The sequence below is a fragment of the Corvus brachyrhynchos genome, unplaced genomic scaffold (assembly GCF_000691975.1).
Source record: "Corvus brachyrhynchos isolate BGI_N302 unplaced genomic scaffold, ASM69197v1 scaffold18, whole genome shotgun sequence".
Classification (NCBI taxonomy): Eukaryota; Metazoa; Chordata; class Aves; order Passeriformes; family Corvidae; genus Corvus; species Corvus brachyrhynchos.
The window spans coordinates 4,156,081-4,162,699 of NW_008246064.1; the positions used below are offsets into that span (position 1 = coordinate 4,156,081).

General features: G+C 44.4%; 1 protein-coding gene across 1 annotated transcript in view; it reads left to right on the plus strand.

Annotated features, from left to right (window-relative positions):
* Positions 1-6,619, plus strand: part of LOC103623944 (sodium channel protein type 5 subunit alpha-like) — a 215,327-nt gene continuing 208,708 nt past the window's right edge. Inside the window, 1 exon segment of the mRNA XM_017746784.1 lies at positions 1-59. The gene's annotated coding sequence lies outside the window, so the exon portion shown is untranslated.

The window sequence follows — 6,619 nt, forward strand, 5'->3', positions numbered from 1 at the left end:
GGATACAATGAAGTGGCTCTGGGACTCTTGGTTTAGCAGGAAAAATTAAATAAACCAATGTAAGTGTCTCTTTTTATTTTTTTTTCCTGTTTGTTTGTTTGCTTGTTAATAAAACGATAATAAAAGGAAAAGAAAAAAAAAAAAAACAAAACAAAACAACGAAAGGATGCCCGGTTCTGAGAGTGTCGCGGAGGAGGAATGAGTAGTGCCGGGATTTTCCCTTCCCTAAACTTTCCCTCGAGGCGGGAGGAGCGGCGGCACCGTCCCGTCCGAGCAGGGCGGCAGAGAGGGACCGGGGGCTGGAGGAGAGAGAAGTTGGAGCAGCAGAGCTTGCTCTGGGCTGTGGAAGCAGAGGATATAGAATTATATCGATATAGATATATATTGCTGTTAAAAGGTAATTCTGGCAGAGAATCGGTTTAGTTTCCATCTTGCTTCTGCACCCAGAAGTGCCGGAAAGAACAAACAACAGAGCAGAAAATATTCTGTAATTGTTCGGTTAATGTTATGTGGTGTCAGATGTGTTGGAGTGGAAATCTAGTGGCAGGTTTTGAAGGGAAGAAATGAGCTAGAATGGTTATTTCTGTGGTGGCAGGGAAAATGTATTTTTCTTCAGTATGACGGGAGTGTTACTGGTATTACTTGTTTTAAGAACTGACATATTTTAAGTGTGTTTCTTAATGGCACCAAGCACCTCAAAGCTGTTTGTAGAACACCTTTGCTTAAAAAATTTGGAGTTTTTACCGGCACAAATTAAAAACTTGACTTGGCTCATGTAAATAAAAGCAAATGGGGGAGAGCTCTGCTGCACTCCAGCAAGGTGATCATGATTTTATCGAGGCAGCCCTGAGGGGAACAGTGACATACTGGGAGCACCGTGAGAGAGAACGAAAGCTAAATTAAAGCAAAACTTATGCAACTGAAGTGTGGCTGCAATAGGAATAAGTCAGACCTTCCAATTTTATTTTTCTTGGCGATTCGGGTGAGGAGCTGGAGATGAGCTTCTGGAAAGTGAAGAAACACATGAGCCAGGCACACCTATGGCAACAGGTGTCGTTTTGCCATGGAAGGGGTGAGCTGAGCTGTGTGAGTGCTTGAGCCAAGCTTTTCCAGTCACAGCTGGGGCAGTGGCTGCTCCTGCAGATGGCCCTTGGATCCGGAGTTGGTGGCCCCCGCTTCTGCCACTGCTGGGCTGGCGAGCGGCTCTTCCCAAAACACAGGGCGGATGGTGGAATAAACATGGTGATTCAAAGAGGATTTGTCAATACTAAAAATAAACAGGCCCGCAGATGTGTCCTAGAGGGTCATGTCCAGGCACAGCATTTTCGGGGCCAATGAGCCCATTTCGGCGATTTTCCGTCTGTGTGTCCTGTCCAAGGTGCTGAAGTTAATTTTGCTGCAATTTCCCAGGATTTCGGGGCTTGGCAGAAGTGGTCTTGGAGGCTTCCTGTCGTCTGAAACCAGCGAGGGGGGTTCCCCCCCGGGTGGCATGAAGAAAAAGCAGTGATGTGTTTTCAGACACGTATATTTGATCCGTCCTTTTGGCGTGGGGAAGCAGGCCAGGTGGAGACGCAGATGGATCCAGCAGATCCTATAAGCTTGTGGTGGCAGAGAATTGGAAAGGTCAGAGCTGTGAGGCAGTGAGGAGTGAAACCCTCTTATTCTAATGGACCAAGAAAGTGGTGGTTTTGAAAGCGTCACTTCTGCTGGTTTGGGTGCATTGCCTTGATGGGACACCTGGTTCGGAAAAAGTTGAGGCGAGCCCAGAGTCAGGATGGGATGGGAATGATACACCTGGAATTGGAGTGATGTCCAGTAGTTTTGTTAATATTTTTTTAATTCTGGTGTAGCCTTTTCAAGTGGCAAATGTGGTTGACAGAGAGCTTCAGAAACAGAGGGTCCTTAAGAAAAAGGTCGTGTCTTTTGGGGGCAAATGTCTCAACATGTAAGCAATGGAAATTGTGGTATTTTTAGATTAATGTGCCAAAAGGTCTCAGCCTTGAGTAGTGGAGTTTATGTAACTTTGGTATGGGGCAGATCACAGTATTGCCAGAAGTAATCACAGATTAATATTTTACTGAACTTGCTCATGATTGGAGTTGGATGTTGTAACGTGGTTTTTCTCAGTTCTTGCCGCTGACTCCGAATCATTCATAGTGCTGCTTTGCTCTCCTGTCTGAGGCTCTGAGGGTTTTACAAGCATGAAGGGTCAGCTTCTAAAGGCAGAGTTGTCACACAGAAGTGGTTTGTGCTGCAAGGAGCCCTGCAGGTTTAAAGCATGCCAGGGCTCTGTACAGTGTGGCAGGGAACGGATCCTGTTTCATGCCCTCAATCATTCGTCAGAGGTCACAAAGGTATTCAGTTGCATCATTGGGTATGTAGCCTAAATACCTTGACCATGAAGGGGGTATGTAGACCACGAGACTTTGTGGCTCTGAATGACAACTCATGGGTACAGACTTTAAAACTGCAGCAGAGTTGAGAGCATTTTATTCCTGGCTTGAACCAGAAAGTGGCCTCGGTTCTCGCTGTGATGGACTAACACCTGTGGCACCAGCTACCACCTCCCAGGACCTTTACAGGTTACAGGAAAATGTTGAGTAGTTGCTGTGTCCTTGATTTAAATGTGTTGTCAAAATTACGGTTAAAAATTTACGGATAGAAAATGTCATCTTGACTGGGAGATTTATGAAATATAGCTACTTTTAATTTCTTTAAATATCCTATTTATGATATTAGATAGGGATTGGTTTAACTTCTCATTACCTTTTTCTGTTTAGCGTCTTGAAGGAACCCTCTGTGTACATATATGAGTAAAGAACATTTCGGGTTGCATATTAAAATATGTTGGTGGTCATTTGGAAATCCTGGTCATGCTTTTCAAAAGGAACATGTTATCATCTGTTATCACCTTCAGAGTCTTAGTTTTTGGAAACTCAACTTGAAAAACATAGGAGGGACCTGTTGTTTTCAGAGGGTGGGTGCTCAGTTCTTCCTGAAGATTGCTACCTCGTAAGTTGTCTCTGATGGTGCTCAAGATTTACTCTGCAAAATTATAGATCTGATAGTTAAAAGGTGACAACAACTGATTTCTCAATTCTCTCAAATAAAACTTTGGTAACACAGAAGCAGCATCACTCTTAAATATCCACTTGACTTTTCTACTTTGTGTTTACACGTTGTCTTGAGGTAGGGCCTTAATCACAGTGTAAAGCAATTTATAGTTGGAGTTCTGTCATTGCTTCTCCCTTTCACCATCTAACCTGGAAGAAAATGCATGAAGTCTGTTGGGTATATTTCTGTTTGCTTGTAGTGAATATCTCTTCCATGGTGTCGTGGATGATTGCAATCAGTTCAGATAAACATCTGTTTATTTCTCCTTTAAATGGAATCGTTCTTATGAACATCTACCAAAAGGAAACCCGGGTTATATTTCTATTGATCTTGGTTTATTATTTACTTTGCAGACCAAACTGAGGAGCCCACTTTGACCTGGCTCTGTCTCTTTGGGTTTCTCTTGCAAAGTGACAGTTTCTAAATCAGGAAGGAAATCAGGTCACATTTCTGGCTCTACAGGATTTATCTCATTGCTCTTCTTTCAAAGTAATTAGAGTTACTAATAATGAGGAAAAGAAAACTTTTCCAGAACTGGAATGTCCCTAACTCCTCTCTCCTTCTGGCAGTTTTTGTGTCACTGAAGAGATCCAGGTAGTTCAGAAAGTTTGTTGTGGAGGATCCTTTTGCTCTGCTGTACACCCGGTGTCTTCCTTTCAGTGTAGCTTCAGGTGATCTGCTCACCTTTACAAATGTATCTTCTTTTCCTTAGGTTAATTATGTTTCCTTATTTATTCCCCAGTAGTTCTGAAACTGGTGTTATCAGCTCCAGGCTGTCCAGTTGCAGTCAGTGAGATCCCAGATTTCAGTTGGGGGGAAGAGAAAGGACACATTTATTAAAGTTATCCCCTGTCCCAGTCCCTCAGCTGGCTCAGGACAGAGCGATTTTGTTAAATTCATGCAGTACTAGCTGTCACAATCACTGTTTGTACCCCTCCTTTTCAGGTTTCTTATCAGTCCAAGTTCACAGAGGCAAATTCCCATGAAAGATTGCAAAAGAACCACAAAAATTCCTTCTCTTCTCACACTCCGAGGTGTAGCTTGGAGGTCACCTTATGAATCATTAAAGTGCAAAATTTTCATTGGTGTCAAAAGATCCCTTATCTTTCATGGCAAAAACATGCCTCACTGCTCTTTGTATTGAACAAAGCCCTTGCTAATCACAGTACTGCATAGCAAGAATGGCCTGAGTTTTATTTTTATCATCATATTACAAGAGCTTTCTGAATGTAGAGATTTGACACATCAAATAATACTGTTGTACCAAAAACATGCAGAAAAATTTGGAAATTCTGTTAAGCTCCAAGTTTTCTCTTTGCCTTTTTAAAATTTAATTATAAAGTTAGAGGTTTTCTTTTATATTTTGGAAGAAATAAGTCCATACTTTACTGGATTATTTATTTAATATCTCATTTTGAATTGAGTTTTCCCAGTTTGCTAAACTTTCGCTTTTTACTGCAATGCTGAGAGCCCTATCAACAGGTTGTAGATTCTTTTTAAAGCTTGCTGGATTCCTAAGGTACTAAAACTGCACTGCATTCAAGTTATTGTTTGAAAGATATCTGCAACTCGTGCTTTATTAATTTTAATCCAAGTCTAGTATTGAGTGTCTAAAAAGTTTTACTGATTTTATTTGCAAGTGTATAAAGTTAGGTGACTGAATGCAGACCACGGACACAATTAAGGTGTGTTGGAAGAAATGAGTCATTCTCAATATTCGTGGCATTTGAAGGCTGATTGTGAACAGTAAGCCAGGTTTTAGGTTTTTCAAGGGGTCTTGGGAGGTGGGAGTTGTGCCTGAGTTTTTCTCCCTGTTGATTTTAAGTCTTTAGAGAAAACAAAAAAAAAAAATCTGTGTGGTGCAAAGCTGTAGAAAAATTTGTCCATGAGCAAGTTTCTATTAAGACCCATTAGCTGAAGATAGAGATTAACTTTTTAAGTTTAAGCCAAAATCCATTCTTAAAGACTGTATCTAAGATTTTTTTCCTTATCATAATGAAACGGTCACTTTCCGCTCCCAAAATGGACAGTTTTGTTAGAGGCTGAACACGCCACTGCTGCTCCCGGCTGGCTTGCAGCACGTTGGGTCTAACAAGCTTTGCTTCAGGTTTAAGAGAACCTTGGTCCTGGGAAACCAAAACAAGACAGCACAGAGGGATCACTTCTGGTTATTTCCAGTGAGCAAAAATTCCCCCCTGTAGGAGCCAGCTCAGTTTTTGTGCCCCACTGCCAGCCCGTTCTGCTCCTCCGAGGAGCGTCTCTGCTGCAAGGTCAGACACTGCCCCTGGGAAATGCCAGAAAACATGAACTTAAAAAAAAATGATGATAAAGAAAAAAAAGCCCCCTCCCCATGGTGTTGAGGCTCATGAAGAGGAGCAACTCTGTCATGAAGTTTTTGTTTTAACCTGTGATGCAGCCACTAGAAGTGGACAAGAGGTTTAGGGAGAGCAGCGTTAGCGGGAGGCTTTCGGGGAGAGGAGAAAGGAGCATCATTAAAGTGTTACCAGCCTGACCTGTAGACAGGCACTTGCTGTTGTCTGAGGCCTGACACGTTGGTAGCACGTTACATAATGCACAATTATAAAATCACACTAAAGCCTCTTTAAAATACCTGCCTGATTATAACAGGGTAATTATGCTGCGTTTAATAGCGCTGAGCGCTGCGGGGAAGGGACCCCCGTGCACCAAACTCGCTCCTGCGCCTGCCATCCCGCATGCAGCCGGCGGTGCCATCCCCGTGGAAGCCCTAAACCCTCCCAAAGCCCCTCGGGTGAGTGCCTGCTCCCCGTTTCGCTCTCGTGTTACAGGGGTTGTCCTTTCCTTCCGGACGGATTGCTGCCTGTCGCTGCTCCCCATATTAGTCCAGCCAGCGCGCCGTGACGCGGCCGCCCTCTCTCCCTCCCCGGGGCCGAGCACATCGCCTCCGGTGCGTCCCCAGCCCGGTCCCCAGCCTCCCGCACCGCGCTGGCACCGCAGCTCCCGTGCTGCCGGAGGGGCAGAGGCACTGCCAGACGTGTCTGCAGCGAGAGGCTCTGCAAAGCACTGCAAGTATCTTAACAATTTTTTTTTTTTTTTTTTTTTTTTTATTTTTTCCCCACCCCGTATCTCTTTTCAGCAGTGTTCCACGTCGAGGGGTCTAATCTCGCTCGATGCGCGCGTGTAGCTCCCATTCAGCTCCTCCGTGGTGTGCTCTGGGCCCCTTGGGAAGTCACCCCTTCGGAGCTGCAGCCCGTGGCGAAGTTCCCCGGGTTTGCCGAGGTCCTCGCAGCTCTTCCCTTCCCTCCTGCGTCCATCAAACGGAGGGATGAGTCCTCTTCTCGGCTCTGCCGGCGTAAATCCAGATCGATTTGTTCGACTTCAGCAGAGCTAATCCAGATTTACACAGCCCTTTCCCCGAGGACTTCCCCTGTTTCTCGCTCTAGGTGGCCGTTAGTGGGCCAATGTCAAAATACATCTGATCTAGGCAGATTCCCTGTCTCCAGACATTAATTATTCCCTGGGAAAT